Source organism: Camelus bactrianus, chromosome X (genome assembly GCF_048773025.1).
Source record: "Camelus bactrianus isolate YW-2024 breed Bactrian camel chromosome X, ASM4877302v1, whole genome shotgun sequence".
Taxonomy (NCBI): domain Eukaryota; kingdom Metazoa; phylum Chordata; class Mammalia; order Artiodactyla; family Camelidae; genus Camelus; species Camelus bactrianus.
The window spans coordinates 35,352,603-35,371,191 of record NC_133575.1 but is presented as its reverse complement, the minus strand read 5'-3'; the positions used below and the strand labels follow the sequence as shown (position 1 = coordinate 35,371,191).

General features: G+C 36.4%; 1 non-coding gene across 1 annotated transcript; it reads left to right on the top strand.

Annotated features, from left to right (window-relative positions):
• The first annotated feature begins 5,200 nt into the window (after positions 1-5,200).
• On the top strand, positions 5,201-5,269 carry TRNAA-UGC (transfer RNA alanine (anticodon UGC)). Its single transcript has one exon. It is a non-coding gene; the product is annotated as a tRNA-Ala (tRNA).
• Positions 5,270-18,589: the final 13,320 nt, after the last annotated feature.

Genomic DNA, 18,589 nt, shown 5'->3' with positions numbered 1-18,589 from the left:
TAGAAAACTGCCTCATGGTGAGTTGTAGATATTTTATGAGCTTTATAGCTATCGTGAATGGTACCTCTTTTTCAACCTTCCCTTCCTCCCTTTCTCCTTTTCTTTCCTTCTCCCCTCTTCCCCTCCTCCCTCCTCCCCCTCTTCTCTCTTCCTTTCTTTGGTTAACACAAGTTGGCCCTTAGCTAATGCAGACTACTTCTGCATTGCTTATTCTGATTCACTAACAGAAATGTCTCAAACTACGCGGCTGGAAATTTTGACCAGGGACTTAAGTAGATATGAAGCAGAAAAACAAAAGTCTTTCATCCAGTGAGATTATTGGTGCTCATAAATCAATTTACTTGCTAATACTTATAATGAAATACAGACCTGAAAGAAATAAATTTTGAGAAATGCATAGAGGAATTTTCCTGATTAATTAAAAAAATTAAAATTATGATGTTGGAAATTGGAATAAAATGTTAAGATATGTATTCATATATTTTCTATCTAAAGCTTATAACCTCAAAATGATTTATTTATTCAACTCCATAGGAAATTATTTATTTATTTACTTTTTGTGTGTTGGGGGGGGAGGGAGGTAATTAGGTTTGTTTGTTTATTTATTTATTTATTTATTTTTTTTAGAGGAAGTTCTGGAGATTTTTTTTTTTTTTTTGAGGTTCTGGAGATTGAACCCAGGGCCTCGTGCATGCTAAGCGTGTGCTCTACCACTTTGAGGTATATACCCTCCCCCTCATAGGAAATTTTTAATGGGAAGTTATTTATAATGCAATGAAAATTTGCAGCATTGCAAGATGCCATTCCGCTTCTAGTGACACTTACATTGCAAACTCATTTGGTGAAAGGGATCTGAGGATACGAGTATTTCTTCGTCTCCCTTAATATCTAACACAGTGCCTTGTGCTTCGTAGCTACTCATAAATGTGTGCTCAGCTTATAAAGGAAGACAATTTTCAGAAAAAAAGTGACTTTAAAAGTAGACTGCTTTCTGTAGGTTTTTTTTTTAAATTGACGTATAGATGGTTTACAATGTTATGTTAGTTTCTGGTGTACAGCGTAGTGATTCAGTTATATATATAAATACATTCCTTTTTATATTCCTGTTGTGTTTTTTGATCTAGAGTTTGATTGAGATATACTTATTTCCCCAACTAGTTTTTATAGGAATATGAGTGAAATAAATACTTAATATCCCCTTTCTTACCACTCAAATAATTTAGATTTTAAAAAAGGAAAGTAGAAGATTTTGGAAATAGAAAAACAAGATTGAAATGCATATTTTCTTGACTGTAGGAGCTGGAGGTCCACAGTATTTATTACCAAACCAGGTCTATTTGCCTGAGGCGCAGCCAGCCAAAGGCTGAGATACTGAGCTTTGCAGCAGAGAAAGGGTTTACTTATGAGGCAGCCATCGAGGAAATAGGAGAACAAGTCTCAGATCTGCCTCCCCAAAGTGAGGGGCTTGGGATATTTATGGGATTAGGAAGCAAGGTAGCCTGAGGTGTGGGGGAAGATGATTGGAGGCAAGAAAAAGGTGATGTCATCAGTATTCTGAGCAGGTGTACCTGAGTTACATGCTGTGTCACGGGATGCATGTTCAGAAAGCGGCAGTCTTAGCATGCTCTGAGGGCGGAGTTTTTGGCTCTCTGACATAAAAAGATCATTCACTGGATACTTGCTCAGGCCCGGTTTGAGGATTAGTGGTCCCAGCCAGTCTTAGCTGGTCTGTACTGGACAAAAGCTGACTCCAATTTCCTGAAAAACAACGTAAGGCACCATTACTACACATCTATAGGGAGTGGTTAAGGACTTTTGTGATCTATTATCTTTACTATCTGAAGCTTGAAGGGTTTGCAATTTGCAAAAATAATTAAAGTGAGCTTAGTCAGTGAAGACAGGTTTCAGGTTATTAGTTATTGAGCAAGCTACAGTTTAACGAATCTAACTGATGACCACCCTCAGTTTCATACTGAAGGAGAACGTTTTACTTTTGTCCAAAATATGTAATCATTAAACATATAATGATTTAGAATAACATAGTATACAGACTATTTTATCTATATTGGCATATTTTCCTAGCCCATGTAAACCACGAGAGGGAAACAGCTCTGTTACTAGGTAGCTGTGTGACCTTGAGCAGATTCTTAAAATAGCTTGGCCTTGGTTTTCTCATCTGTAACAAGAGAACATCTCACTGATCTCTTTCAGCTGTAATTAAAATCAACGTAATGTTTTGGCACAATCATATATCAAATCTTGACAAAGAAGACGAGGCCTCTAGGGTTGAAAAGTTGTTTACAGTTTACATGTAAATAAATATGCATGTGCTATAATTTAGTAATCAGATGGAAGCTAGCCATCAAAGTATGTAATTTCCTAAGCCAACTGGTGAGATCTAGGGCCCGAGAGCGGTGCCAACACTCTGTCTTATTATATCCACTTTGTGCCTCATTTTGACCATTTGTGAAGTGAGGTTCTGCTAGTAGCCAATTGAGTCTTGTTCAATTTCAAATAAATTTCATCAGCATGATTTTTAATCTTATAACATCATTATACTTTACATTTGCAAAGCATTTTTAACTTTTCAAAACTCCTGTATATGCATTAGTTCATTTAATTCTCCCAACAGACTGAGGTAAGCAGGATGGGTATTAATGAATGAGAAATTGAAAAACAAGAGGCGTGCATGAGGATCAAATCCACGAATAACAGACTGGCAGGATTGGAAGAATCCTAAATGATAATTCCTTTGAAAGATAAGGAGACTGAGGGACTGAGGTGTGGAGATTTTAAATGACTTGTCCACATTCAAATAGGTAATTGGAATTAAAACTAAAATCTTCTGATCTTGGTTTAACTCATTAAAATTGCATTCAATTTTGCTTTAGATTAATGCCCTGATTATGTCCAAATTTATTTTACCCTGAGACATGCTAAGTTGTACAGAGTTTGACAGAAGCCTGCTGTTCTTATGTTAATGAAAAATTTCCTCTTTCTTCCTTATTTGCTGTCTTTAAAACTTTGTTAGTGTCTAAAACGTTTCACCAAAGTGTTTCATTTCAGTGTTAACTCAGACACAAGTGATGATAATTATGTTCCAAAGTTTAGAAAATTATGCACAAATTATCAATTAAGCAAATGCTTCAACAGTTATATGCCTCATCAAGAGAAATTATGCAAACTCTGAGAGAATGACAATTTTACACAAGATGTTTTTATTTATTACATTTCCTAAATTGTTGTGGATAATTTCCAATGACTTTATCAAAATATGACACCATTTAAGTTCCAGATAAAATTTTGTGACCAGAGATTTTTCTCAAATGTATTATAAACATAGCACCCCATGTCAATCTTAGGCATGCATGTGAAGTCTGAAAAGTTTATCAAACTCAATACATCATAAACTAATGTTTCGTATACATCTGCTTTCTCCTCAGTGTTCATTGTGTTGGGCGACACTGTCTCTAGCTGTCTACATACCTGTGTTAGAAATCTTGCAATTAATTCTGGTGTCTTCTTCGTCCACCACATCTATTACCTCAGCAAGTCCCATTGACTCGGTCTGTGAAATATTTCCTGAATCTGTCTTCTCCATTTCCTTTCTAATTAAAGTTCAGATTCAAAGAACAGTAAAGTGATACAAAGGCTTTAAGAGGCTGGATGTAAGTGTTTAAAATACAGTTCTCTTGAATGTGTTTGGGGCTTTTGCTCCATTCTATTCCGCTTAATAAAATCAACTTTTACTGAGTACCTACCCTGCACTAAACAATCTGCTAGATTCTGGAAGGTACAAGAATAATTATGACATGTGGGTCAGGCCGTTAAGAGGACAGATATACAGACAATTAATTATAATACAGTTAAAGGCAGAACGGAGAAGTTTCCATAGTGTAGGTGTATTATATCCAGAAAGCGTTTACAAGGAAGTGGCTTCAGAGCAGTTTTGACGATTTGGAGACAGACCAGTGCTGAGAGGTGGTAGACAAAGGAACAATTTGTGACAAGTTATGGAATTGGCTTTCTGGTACGATAGCACACAATACATTCTTTCTAGTTTAAATTTATAGCATCAACAAACATGACATAAAAGTGAAAAAGGAAAAAAAAATATAGCTGGACTTAAAAGCAAGGTAAACAACTGCTTGGACAGAAAATGAACAGGGATAGAAAATGATGGTGTCATAAAGCCTCAGGATTCTGGACGCTCATAGTGGTTCTGCAGGATAAAGGAAGCTAAATCGAACCCGTATAGGAAGGAAGACAGTCATCAGGGCTCTGCTTAAAGCCAGTGGAGGGATGGTACTTTCTCATCTAGTAAAAAGATTGAGGGGGGTGGAGGAGGCTATTGCCAATAATTTATAGAGACTCTGACTTTTAGCAAGCTGTAGATCTAGTAAGGGGGGAGGACACCAATACAGCCTCGGCACCTGGAACTAAATCAAGTCATCCATTGGATACTATCAGACAAGACTTCAGAAAAGCCATCATAAAACCTGATTTTGAACTCAGCTTCCTGGGAGTGGAGTGAAGGGTTCATCAGAAATTCTAGGGTTGGGGGAGGGGGTTGAGGGCATAGCTCGTGCTTAGCATGCATGAGGTCCTGAGTTCAATCCCCAGTACCTCCATTATAAATAAATAAATAAAAACCTAATTACCTACCCTTTCAAAAAAAAAAAAAAAAAAAAAAAGAAAAAGAAAAAAGAAATTCTAGAGAGGATAGGAAAAAGACAGTGGAGAAAGGAGATCCACCCACTGGCCATTCAAAAGACCTCACCAGTCAAAATTTCAAAAACACATATGAAAATCTAAGGCCAAGATACATGAACTATAAATCAATATTTTATTTATTTATTGCAGGCAATAATAACTTATGAAACAGCCCTCAAAGATTTTTAACTAACAAGATTAGAATGTTCAAAGGGAATAATGAAAGAATAGTTTTTATTCACAAGTGCATGGAATTATGAATAAAAATAAGCAGAAGAGAAACAAGAATAGGTAGATATGAAAAAGAATCAATTATGCATTTTAAAATAAAAATACAATTGAAAAATTAAAAAAAAACAATAGGATAAACTCTAGACTGGACACAGTTAAAGGGACAGCTTCTGTGAATTGAAAAGTAGTCCCTATGAACTCCCCTAAAACAGAGCCCACAGAGAAAAAAAGATTAAAAATAAACATGAGGGGGAAGGGGATAGCTCAGTGGTAGAGTGGGTGCCTTGCATGCACAAGGTCCTGGGTTCAATCCCCAGTAACTCCATTAAAAATAAATAAATAAACCTAATTCCCCCACCCCTCACCAAAACAATAAACAAACAAAAAAACCCAAAAGCAAAAAACAAATATAAAAACAAACATGAAAGGGTAGTTAAGAGACATGGAGGATTGAAAACAGGAATTCTAAAGTAAGAGAGTTGGAGAAATGGAAGCAAAACACTATTTCAAGATATAAAAGCTGATAATTTTCTAAAATTGAAGACATGGGTCTTTAGATCAAAAGTGCTGAATACCAAGCAGGATAAAAGAATCCGCAACTAGATACATTGAAGTGAAATTGCAAAGCATCAATGATACAGAGAAAATATAAAAGGTTATTGAAGAGAGTAAAAACTTACTTTCAAAGGTACAACAATTAGTCTAAATTGCAGATTCCTCGTGGCATCAATAGATAATAGAGTAGTATCTTCAAGGTATTGACAGGAAATAACTGCAACCTGGACCTTTATTTCCTATTAAAATGTCATTTTAAAAAACTGGGGACAAAATAAGGACATTTTCATACCTAGATGCTAGAAAAATTAGTCAGTCACAGACTTTACACTGTAAGAATTATTAAAGAATGTACTTCAGCGAGGACACAAGTGAGCCCCAGAGGGAAGGAGTGGGGTGTGAGAAATAGCAGTGAGACTAGAAACTGACAAAATATGTCAGCAAATTTAATTACCTGTTGCCCATGACCTTAAAAAGAAAACAATTTATTGCATTAAAAAAGTAAAAACGACACTCTAGATAACAATATAATTATTATAGAGGGAGAGGTAATTCAGTAGAGAGTTAAAGAGTATTAAAAATCTGTGTTATGTTCAGGAGGGGATAAAAATACTGAATAACTTTAGATTTTGTTAAGAAAATTTATACTTAAGTATGGATAGAAACGTTAAAGATAGCTACTAGAATTATAGAAATGCAATCTCTAATTTTCAAACTAGCCGAGGTAGGAAAAGAAATGAAAAGGAATAAGTAAACAGAAAACAAATGCTAAGAAGATAAAATTGGTTTGGATATGTTAGTCATCATCAGAAACATTTACAGATAAACTCAACAAATGACAGAGACGATAAGATTGAGTAGATAAAACAAAATCCAGTGACATACAGCTCATAAAAGTCACAGCTAAATGAAACAACATAAGAAAGCTTTTTTTTTCCCTTCTTAGCAGAGGCACTGGGGATTGAGCCCAGGACTTTATGCACACCAAGCACACTCTCTGCCGCTATACCCACCACCCCAACGTATAGAAAGCTTTAAAGTAAAGAGATGAAACCATTTCTTGAACTTTTGTTCAACTAGCAACATAATTTCAAACTGATAGAATTACAAAGAGAAATTTATAATTAACAATTATATTGTGAACATTTAACAAAACTCTCTCTTATGACTTATATTGATAGAGTGTACAAACCAAAAAAAGTAAGAATATAAAAACAAACATATAGACTACAGAGGTTGAAGATAGGACAGAAATTTTGTGAGACACAATTAACAAACTTGACTTAGTATTTAATGTAACACTTTGTGCCTAAGAAATAGAGACTACCTTTCAATACCCGGCTCATTGGATGAGAATTGTATGACATTAATACCAAACAGGACAAAGATTACATGGGAAAAGAAAATTATAAACAAGTTTCATTTATGAACAGTGTTGTAAATATCCTAAATAAAATACAAGCCACTCAAATCCAACAGTATATGAAAATAATAATAATTGATGACCAAGTAGGATTTACCATAGAAATGCAAAGAACACATCAGAAAATCTATCAATGTAGTGCAGCACAATAACAGATTAAAAGGAAAAAAATGCACAAAAGACACTCTAAAAATTACAAAATTAATTCGTGATCAAAATCTTAGTTTTAACTGTTTCTATCAAGTTTAATTTTCTTAAAAGACCTATAATGGCAATTTTGACAAAATGTTAATAATTAGTGAAGCTGCATGATGGAGATTCACTACACTATTCTATCCACTTCTGTGTTATGTTCAAAATGTTCTGTAATAAAAAGTTTTAAAATGCTCAGAAATGTAAAAAATGACCTGAATAAGGCAACATAGTGGGTGGGTATATGTTAATATATTATTTTTTATGTTTGAAATATTTTACAATCTTTAATATTTACAATTTAATTTTACAATTAAAGCCACACAAAAATAGTCATGGAGGCCCCCAAAGCAAAGTTTAAATAAATAATTTGAACTGGAGTCAAGAAATAAGGATAAATATTACTGAAGACGTAGGAAAGCATAAGGTTTTTTTTTTTTATTGAAGTAGTTGATTTACAGTGTTGTGCTAGTTTCTGGTGCACAGCATTGTGATTTAATTATAGATATGTATCTATATTCTTTTCATATTCTTTTTCCTTACAGGTTATCACAAGATATTGAATATAGTTCCCTGTGGTATACAGTACGTCTTTGTTGTTTATCTATTTTATACCTAGTAGTTTGTATCTGCAAATCCTAAATTCCTAATTTACCTGCCCCCCCAGCTTTCCCCTTTGGGAAATAGCTAATGGCTATTGAACAGCACAGATATAGAAAGTTTCCATCACTGCAGAAAGTTCTGTTGGAGAGCACTGCTTTAGTTTTATTATTACTATTATTATCATTTTATATCTGACTTCTTCTAGAGGCACTAAATTTATTTTGACATTCATCAAACCAGGGTTTCTCAACCTGAGCACTACTGATGTTTGGGGCTGGGTAATTATTATGGGAGGCTGTCCTGTGTGTTGCAGAATATTTAGCAGTATCCCTGGTCTCTACCCACTAGACACCAGTAGCACCCTCAACCCCAACTTGTGACAACCAGTATCTCCAGACATTGCCAGATGTCACCTGTGGGGTATGTGTGCACGCGTGTGTGCATATGAAAATTGCCCTTGGTTAAATTAGTCTTAAACTTACAGAAACAATATTTTCTAAACTAATGCTTTACCTCTACTACAATCCTTTTGAGCGTGTCCATGGAAACCTGTCTTAGTGAGGGCAGAATAATATACACAATACTAATGAATAAAAATCAGAAATTCTTATTTGTAATAGTTATCACATATGTGGTCTAGGTGAAATTTTCTTTAGTGATTTTTAAGAAGAGGACAAACTCATAATAATATTTACAGTTTTCTGGTCTTGACTTCCAACACCATAGATTAATTTGCCTGTTTTTCAATTGTACATGAAAGGTTGGCGTATTTTTTTCTTGAAGAGCCAGCTAATAAATATTTTAGACTAGCAGGCAAGATGGTCGCTGTCACAAGTACTCAGCTGATGATGATACACAAACGAATGAATGTGACTATGTTTCAATAAAACTTTAATTACAAAAACATGTGTCCAGCGCATGGTCTGTAGTTTGATGACTCTTGCTTTATATAAATGAAATCATGTAGTAGGCATTATTTTTTGTGGTCTGGCTTCTTTTGCTCAACATTATATTCACAAAATTAGATCACGCTATTTTGCAGAGCTGTAGTCCATCATTCTTATTGCTCTGTAGTATTTCATTGTATGAACTAATGAAGTGGGTTTATTAATCCATCTTGCCATTGATGGATATTTGGGTTAGTTCCAGCTGGAGGTTTTTATAGAAAGTGCTGCTGTGAACATATGTGTGGTATTACACCTGGAAGTGGAGTCGCTGATATGGGTATGTTCTTTTTTTTTTTTTGGCATTCTTTTTTTATTGAAAAGTATAGTCAGTTTACAAGGTTGTGTCAATTTCTGGTGTACAGCATAATGTTTTAGTCATACATAGACATACATATATTTGTTTTCTTATTCTTTTTCATTATAGGTTACTAGAAGATATTGAATATAGTTCCCTGTGCTGTACAGAAGAAACTTGTGGTATGTTCATTTTTAGTAAACACTGCCAAATGGTTAATCTGAAGTGATTGTACTGATTCATACCAGCAGTGTCTGGGAGAGTCACACGCTCCATATACTTGCCAGCACTTGGTGGTGTTGGGGGAGAACAGGTTCTTGCCTTGCGCAGGAAAAAATTCAAGAGCAAGGCATGGTAAAGTGAAAGCAAGTTTATTTAGAGAGATACACACTCCATAGACAGAGTGCAGGCCATCTCAGAAGGCAAGAGACAGAGCTAGAGCGACCACGAGGTGCAGGGTTGTTACGTTTTACGGGCTTGTGTATTTCACATGCTAATGAGTAGGAGGATTATTCCAGCTACTTTGGGGAAGGGGTGAGGACTTCCAGGAAACGCCCCCTGCCCACTTTTGGACGTTTTATGGGCAGCCTAGGAACTGTCATGGCACCTGTGGGTGTGCCATGAGGCTCAAGGTCTACTGGAAGTGAAAACTTCCGCCATCTTGGTTCTAACCAGTTTGTCCTGTCCTCAACTGCTGTGTCATTCCTTCAGCGGTTGTGCCCTGTCCCCTTCCCTCCCACTCCAGTATTAGTTCTTTTTCTTTTTCTTTTTTTTTTCCCTTGTGGAGTGTGGTTAGAAGTATTGCATTGTAGTTTTTTATTTGCATTTGCCTTAGACTATTTGTAATAGCCAAACTGGAACATCACATGCCAACTCCAATAAACATTGAGCACATTAAAGAAAAACAAAACAAAAACACAAGACACCTCGCTCACTGTTTCAGTATTGCTTTATAATAATTTAATACTTATTCTCTGGTCCTTCCTAGGAAGGACTGAAGCTTAAAAGTTTTTCTTCAGAAAGAAAGACAATTTCATAGAAAGTCTTAATCAAAATGTAGTAGAGAATAACTTTTGTTGGAAGTTTACAGGGACACCATGACCTGGCCCACGTGGATGGCTGCAAGAACAAAGAATGCCTGCAGCAAGAAGATTACAACAACCAACCACACCCTCTCCCTTGTTTTTTGTATAAAAGGAGCCTGTATTTTTACTAGAGCAGGATGGTTCTCCAAGACATCAGTCTGCCGTCCTCTCGGTCTGCCGGCTTTCCGAATAAAGTCGCTACTCCTTGGCCCAACAGCTCGTCTCCCGATTTATTGGCCTGTCGTGCGGCAAGCAGAACAAGTTTGGACTCGGCAGCAAAAACATTTTCACTGTTTGAAACCATCCTATGTTCTTGAGTTAATTTAATCCTATGGTAATTATTCCTTATTTCACCAAACTAATTATTTGCTCTGTCAAACCTCCTATATAACTACTGAATTTTTTACTTGAGGTAAGAATATCCCCATGACTTTAGTCACTCAGACCAGAAAGATCCGAGTCACATTTGACTTTTCTGTTTTACCGTCATGCTGGTTCTAGCATTCCAGGGATTCTGTTATCCATCTCTGCCTTGGACCTCATTTGAGCTCTCATCACCCTAGACCAGATCATTCCAAAGAGGGAAGGTGTAACTCTTTTTGATCACCCACCTTCTCCTCAAAGATCGTCAGGATGGGTCACATACCTGGGTACCTCAATCACCAGCAGACTAGTGCCTCTGTATATGCCTCAGTGTGACTTACTCCCTGCTCCACATTGACCCCAAACCCTTAGTGATGGTTAATTTTATGTGTCAACTTGACTGAGCTAAGAGGTTCCCAGGTAGCTGGTTAAACATGATTTCTGGGTACGTCTGGGAGGGTGTCTTTGGAAGAGATTAGCATTTGAATCAGCAGACTGAGTAAAAAAGATTGCCCTCATCAATGGGAGTGGGCATCAGCCAATCGGTTGAGGGCCTGAATAGATCAAAGAGGCAGAGGAAGAGGGAATTTGCTCTCTCTGCTTGAGCTGGGACGTCCATCTTCTCCTTCCAGTGGCCATCTTGGCCTCTGTATTCAGACTGGGGCTTACACCACTGGCTCCCCTGGTTCTCAGGCCTTCAGGTTTGGAATGAACCTATACCACCAGCTCTCTTTGCAGCTTGCTGATGGCAGATTGTGAGACTTCTCAGCCTCATAATTGCATGAGGCAATCCCTCATAATAAATCTTTTTTTTATATATCTATATGTAAGCTATTGGTTCTGTTTTTCTGGAGAGCCCTGACTAATAATATACCCTTCTCCCATGCACTCAGGAACCCAAGGTCCGTTGTCAGGAAAACATTCTGCAGCCTCAACCTCTTCTCTAAATCTACACTTTTCTGCTCTAACTTCAGGACACAGCTTCCCCCATAGGCCTTTCATGAAAGGGGCGTGAGCTCTTTCTCTCCCTTACCCCTCATACCACTGGGTTTAAAGATTGAGTAAGTATCCTCCTTACCCTTCCTTGCTGCGTACAGAGCATCTTTGACTCTTCTTCTGCCGTCACAACCCCAGTTCCTTTGCAATCTGAGCCGTTAAAGTCTGTTGCCTTACAGTCACTCTCATGCATTGAAAACCCAAACCCCTGGCTCATGGTCCCCTGGGGTACTTTTTTTTGTTTTTTTTTTACAGTTTATTAGAATATTGATTTATTCCCTGTGGTACTTGACAGGACAAAAACCCAAATCTGGGTAAACCTAACTCTGCCTACTCTACTCTATGTCTGTCCTTATGGCTGAGTGTGGCTGGGGAAAAATACAGACTTAAGACAAGGAGTTTCACTTTAAATATATCCTACTTTAGGGTTACCTTTTAATTCTTCTTTAAAAGGTTTTTTGATGAATAGAAATTCTCAAGGTTATTGTAGGTCAGTTTATAAATAATTTCTTTTTACATTTGGTATTTTGGGTACCTTGTTCAAGAACTGCTTCCCTTCTTCACACTCTTGAGTGATATGAGGACTGGAGTCATGAAAAGACTGAAGGAGGATTAATAAAATGGCCACCCTTAGGCTAACAGTTTGCTTATTCTTATGCTTGCCCTTAAAATGGTCAACTGACCTGACTGACCGGTTGCTACTCATAGTTCCAAGCCCATTGTTAAAACTAAAGCTGTTGATCTTATGGTGTCTACTTTATTCCAGTAATTGAAAATAATAATCACGCTTGGTCCCTGAGTCCTTCTCCAAGGAGAAGGTCACAGGACTGTAACCTTACAAAATAGCCTGAATTACCAAGAAGACCACACCTTGAGTGCTTACGAGATAAAAAGATCTAACCAGTAGCCTCCATAGAATTGGTTGCCTGGATACGTCATGTCACCATTCTAAGTCTTCTGATGGGAAAGTGATTCTGTTGATCGTTCTGGATGCTGTATTGTTTGAGCTATGGCTGTATAACCACCCCATCTCATCCTCAAGGTGGGGGTCACAGTTTTGAAGGCACTTAGTCTGCTGTGATTCCCCTTTGCCTGCCAAAGCAATAAAACTGCTTCTTTTCTTTGAAGCTCCAAGACCTTGTCTCTGGGTTATTTGGCTTTTCAGGGACAGGGGCCAATCTTTCGGCAACAAGACCATCCTTGGTCAGGTTTTTTTGTCCAGCTACTTAAGGGCACAGAGGAGAGCAATGGTTACAGAATTCATAGTAGAATTTTTTTAATGTAATAATTTTTTTGAGCATCTACTTTGCATGCTGACTGAAAGACTTTGTATGTGTGTGTGTGTGTGTGTGTGTGTGTGTTTGTGTGTGTGTGTGTTTTAAAGTTATATTATGAAAATTTTCAGCCATACACAAAATACTACCCATCATCCAGTTTCAACAATGGTCAACATTTTACTATTCTTGTGTCATCTGTCCCATTCCTATTTCTTTTTTTTCCCCCCTATGGAATATTTTAAGATATATCTAGGCACCACATCATTTTACTGATAAAAGCTTTGGTAAATATTTGTGATTTAAAAAAATGATCATAATGCCATTATTATACCTAATAAAATTAATTATAATTTCTTAATATTACTTATCTACGTCTTCCAAATGTCTCAGAAAATTTTTTTATGATTGCTTTGTTTGAATCAGAATTCAAACATGGTCAACACATTTCATTTGGTTGATATACCTGTTAAGTCTCCTTCTGGGTCATTGCTTGAAGATGTTTCTTGTGGTCTACATTTAGCTGATTCCATCCTTATGGTATCATTTAGCATGTTCCTCTGGCCCTATTCTTCCACTGTGTTTTCACATATTCTTATGGAAGTGTGATTCAATTCAGATTTAGTTCTTTTCACAGGAATACCACATAGGTAGTGTTGTGCACATCCCATTGTATGACAGCAGGAGATTGCACCCTGTATGATGTTAAGATGGGTTAGAGGGTTTAGGTGCTGTCAGTTTGATCCAACCTTTTACCTTACGCCTTTAAGCAGTTATTGATGATCATTGTCTAGGTTTGTGATTTCATATGGTGTTGCAGAATGGTAGCTTCCTAATTCTAGCATTTCTTTAGCGTTTATTGCCTAGAACTATTTTATAAAGAAGAATGTTCTCCCACCAATTATTACTTTATGTTATAGACTGCATGTCTGTGTACCCTCAAATTCAAAAGTTGAAACCCTAATTTCCAATGTGTTGGGTTTTGGAGATGGGGGCCTTTGGGAAATGATTAGGTCATGAGAATGGAGCCTTCATGAATGGGAGTAGTGCCCTTATAAGAAGAGACAGGAGGCCGTTCTCCCTTCTGAGATGGACGGCATTCTGCCTATGGAATGTGTATCTCTCTAAATAAATTTGCTTTCACTTTAAAAAAAAAAAAAGAGAGAGAGAGAGAGAGAAACAAGAGCGCTTGCTTCCTCTCTCTCTGCTCTCTGCCATGTGAAGATGGCAAGAAGATCGCAGTCCGCAAACTAGGAGACAGGTCCTTACCAGACAATGGATCTGCAAGCACCTTGATCTTGGACATCCCAGCCTTCGGAACCATGAGAAATAAATGTTTGCTATTTAAGCCACTCAGTCTGTAGTAACTTGTTTAGCAGTGTGAGCTGAGTAAGACACCTTGAAATACAGTTTGTACAGAAAAAGTAGGATACATTCTGATTTGTTCCCTCTTTATTAGTTTCCTCATGCTGCATAACAAATCACCACAAATGTAGCAAATTAAAATAACACTCATTTCTTATCTCACAGTTCTAAAGGTCAAAAGTCCAGTCAGTCTCTGCTTAGGGTCTCACAGGGCCAAAGTCAAGGTATTAGTTGAGCTGAAATCTTATTCAGGAGAAGAATCTGCTTCCAAGCTAATTCAGGTTTTGGCAGAATCTAGTTCCTTGCTATTATGAGTCTGAGATCCCTGTTTCTTTGCTGGTTGTCAGCTGGGGCCTCTCTGTGCTCCGAGAGGCCACCTGCATTCCTTCTCATGTGGCTCCCTCCATCTTCAGACCAACAGTGGCCATGGAGTCCTTCTCACGCTTTGAATCTCTCACTTCCTCTTCTGCCGCCAGCTGGAGAAAACTCCCTGCTTTTTTTGTTTGTTTGTTTATTTGATTTTAAAGTACTTATTTAATTTCATTTTAATTTTTTGTTGTCGGGGGAGAATTAGGTCTATTTATTTACTTATATTTTAATGGAGGTACTGGGGATTGAAACCAGGACCTTGTGCATGCTAAGCATGTGCTGTACCACTGAGCTATGACCTTCCCCTCCAAAACTCCCTGTTTTTAAAGGGCTGACCTGATCAAGCCCACTGTGATAAGTCTCTGTATTTTAAGATTAACTAATTTGAGACTTTGATTACTTCTGCAAAGTCTTTTCACAGCAAAACCTAGTTCAGTGTTTGAATAAACCCGGGATAGGAATTTTCGGAGGCCGTTTTGATGATTCTGCCCAGCACATCTCTTTATATCTGTATTCCAAATAATAATAATAACCCTAGCAAAGTTGACTAATGAAGTTGTTTTTTTTGTTAGCATCTCTATGATGTATGGATTTTTATATATTTGATGTGTTGTAACCCTTTGCATTCACTATTGATGCTCAAATTTTCCCCTCTTTGGCCACTGGAAGTGTCCTCAAGTTGGTTTCTGTGTCATTTTGACAAAACTTCGGTAGACTTTGATAGCTTTCTTGGCTATGGCACAAGGTGTTTTAGGCTAACCTTGTCAATTTCTTCCCCTAACGTTGGAATCAGCTCTTTCTTTAAGGAGCTTTGGCTCCTTTTAGTGGAAAGTAGATTTAGATATCACAGTCTGGGCACTGAGTTGTCATAATATCTACTCCTTTGTTAGTGGACAGAGCTAGGAATTATGTATTTTTCAGAAAAAGAAAACGGATCACAAATTTATATGGATAGTTCCACTTCAAGTTTAAGATTGTAAGGTTTCCCCTTAATTTTATATTTGTATCTTTTTTCTCCTTTGCCATAAAATTTGGTTTCGAGAAGGAAAAGCCGGGCTGTGCTAACAAGATAACTCACAAATCTAAGTGTAACAAGTGTCGGATTACTGATCTGAGTTCTGCTGGGCTAACTCGTAAATCTAAGTTACTAAGTGTCGGTTTGCTGATTCCCTGCTCATGGTTTTTTTTTTTTTGCTATCCAGCTGGATTTTCAAAGAGACATATCTGGTCTTGAAATGTTGGTTTGCTGCCTCCCTGCCTCCACTTTTGTGATAATGATGCTGCTAAAGCTGTTCCATGCCTGTTGGCCGAATACCCCAAGCTTGTAATTAACCCTATAAAAACTCATGCACACGTCTTGGAGGTGCTCAGAGCTTCGGAGCAGAAGCCCCTCTGAGCCCACTGGCATAATAAATCTGAGTACTCCAACCCTCTGAGTGGTGCTTGTGTTGCTGGCCTGTCATTTCCATAACAGTTTCATGCCCCCAACATTTTCATCAGCCCCCTCCAAAAAACCCATACCCATTATCAGACCCTCCTCATTCTTGCTACCCTGCTACCAGCCCCAGGCAGCTATGTATCTACTTTCTGTTTCTATGCCTGTTGTGAACATTTCATATTAATGGAATACTAATGGAATCACAAAATATGTGGTCTTTTGTGGCTGAGTCATATAGCATAATGTTTTCAAGGTTCATCCACGTTGTCGAATGTAAAAGTATTTCATCCTTTTTAATAATATTCTATTCTATAGATATACCATATTTTGTTTATCCATTCATCAATTTATGGACATTTGGGGATGTTTCCACCTTTTTTCCCCCATAATGTTATTATTATAATGTTTCAACATTATATTATTATAATGTCATATATTTTCCTCATAATGTTATTATAACATATTGTTAACATTATGTTAATGTTATTATTAGGAATAATGTTGCTATGAACATTCATGTACAAGTTTTTATGCAGATATGTTTTCATTTCTCTTGAGAATATGCTTAGGAATAGAATTGCTGGGTCCTTCATCTAATTTGTGAAAGAGTTTGTGAAAGATTGATATTAATTTTTTTTTTTTTTTGAAAGTTTGGTAGGATTCACCAGAGCAGCCATCTGGGCCTGGAATTTTCTTTGGAGTAATTTGTAAATTACTAATTCAATGTCTTTACCTCTGTAGGTCGATTCAGATTTTCTATTTCTTCTCAAGTCAGATTTGGTAATTTATGTTTTTCTAGGAATTTGTCCAATACTCCTAAGATACCTAATTTGTTGGTATACAGTTGTTCATAGTATTCTTTTATAATTCATTTTATTTCTGTAAGATTGGTAGTGATGGTGCCTCTTTTATCCTGATTTTAGTAATTTGAGTATTTTCTTATTTTTCTTGGTCAGTCCAGTTAAAGGTTTGCCAATTTTATTGATCTTTTCAAAGAACCAACTTTGGGTTTATTGATTTTTCTCCAGTGTTTTTCTATTGTCTGTTTCATCTATTTCTTCTCAAACCTTTCCTGTTTTCATCCTTCTGCTTGCTTTGGTTTAGTTTGCTCTTCTTTCTTCAGTGTCTTATGATGGAAGGTGGGGTTATTGATTTGAAATATTTCTTCTTTTCTAATGTGGGTATTTACAGCTATACATTTCTTTCTAAGTACATCTTTAGCTGCTTCCAAAAACTTTTGGTACAATGTATTTTCATTTTCATTCATCTCAAAGTATTTTCTAATTTCTTTTCCGATTTCTTCTTTGACTCATTGGTCATTTAGGAGTGGTTGTTTAATTTCCACATATTTGTGAATTTCCCAATTTTCTTCTGCTATTGATTTCTAATTTCGTTTCATTGTGGTTAGAGAACATGCTTTGTAAGATTTCACTCCTTTTAAATGTATTAAGACTTGTAATATGGCCTAATGTATGATTTAACTTATAGAAAGTTCCATGTGCACCTGAAAAGAATATGAATATTACTGTTGTTGTGTTCTACAGATGCTGGGGTGAGGTATATAAAAACAAGACAAGTTAAACTGTTACAAACTCACTGTACTTACTGAGGTTTAAGTAGTTTATCTTGAATGACTGTTTTTCGGATTATTGTAAGCCTTTGGTTAATTTCCAAAGTTCTGAAAAAAAAAAGTTTATTTTGACAATTGTTGCTTTTGTTTTAATTCCTTCTTTGGAAGTATAGATTTATGGAGATCCTCACTCTGCCAATCCAGGAGTCCCACCTCAAAAATATTGTTTTAAAGAAACTTCAAATGATTCTCAGTGATTATGATGGGAATTTGGGGGTACATCAGGTTCATTTGTTTCTTTCTTTTTTTTTTTTTTTTAATATTTAAGGAGTGCCTTTTTAATTCCTGATTTACTTTTTAAAAATGTAACTCACTTGTGTTTCCAAAGTGAAATCTATGAAACAAGATACATTCAAGAAGATCTGGCGTCGATCATTTCCCCGTTTTCCTCCATAGGTTACCATTTTTATCAGTTTTTGGTGTATGCTTCATAGTTTCTTTTTGAAAATAAAGCCATGTAGTTATATATAAATAATCTTCCCTTTCCATTACTCTTTGCATTTTCCTTAACAACACAGCCTAAACATAACTCCATAGTGGAATACAGAGCTTTTCTCCATTTAAAAGGGATTTGAAAAATTGTAAGAAAAAAATTATTTGAGCTTAACTAAATCACATTTTGGATAAATAATATATAAATAATATTTCACTAAATTCTTCAAATTTATCAGCTAATTGCAGGTATCATTTCTTATTCAGGCCCCTAAATGTTCAGGAGGTGGAAATCTCTACCTATATGACACTAGTTCAGAGAATTGGTCTTTTGTTTTAGAGTTTTCCCTATCTTGTTCCCTCCTGTTCATGTCTTTCTTTTTCACGTAGGTCACCAAGAGCTTATAGACTCCCTCGGTATTTCTCCATGCATGATGTTGAATGCAATATAGGTAAGAGTTAAAATATCTAAATAAGGCTAAGGCAACATATGGTGAGAAGCAGATCAATATAAGAAGTATTCATTTTCCTCTAACACACTAAGGTTTATTTTGGGATGTCTCAGAGGACACCTTTATTTTAAAGTAATAATTTAACAACTGTGTTTTAATACGGAAATAGAAATAAATTAGGACAAATAGAAATAATCACCCTGGTAGGACCTAACCATTAAAGGTC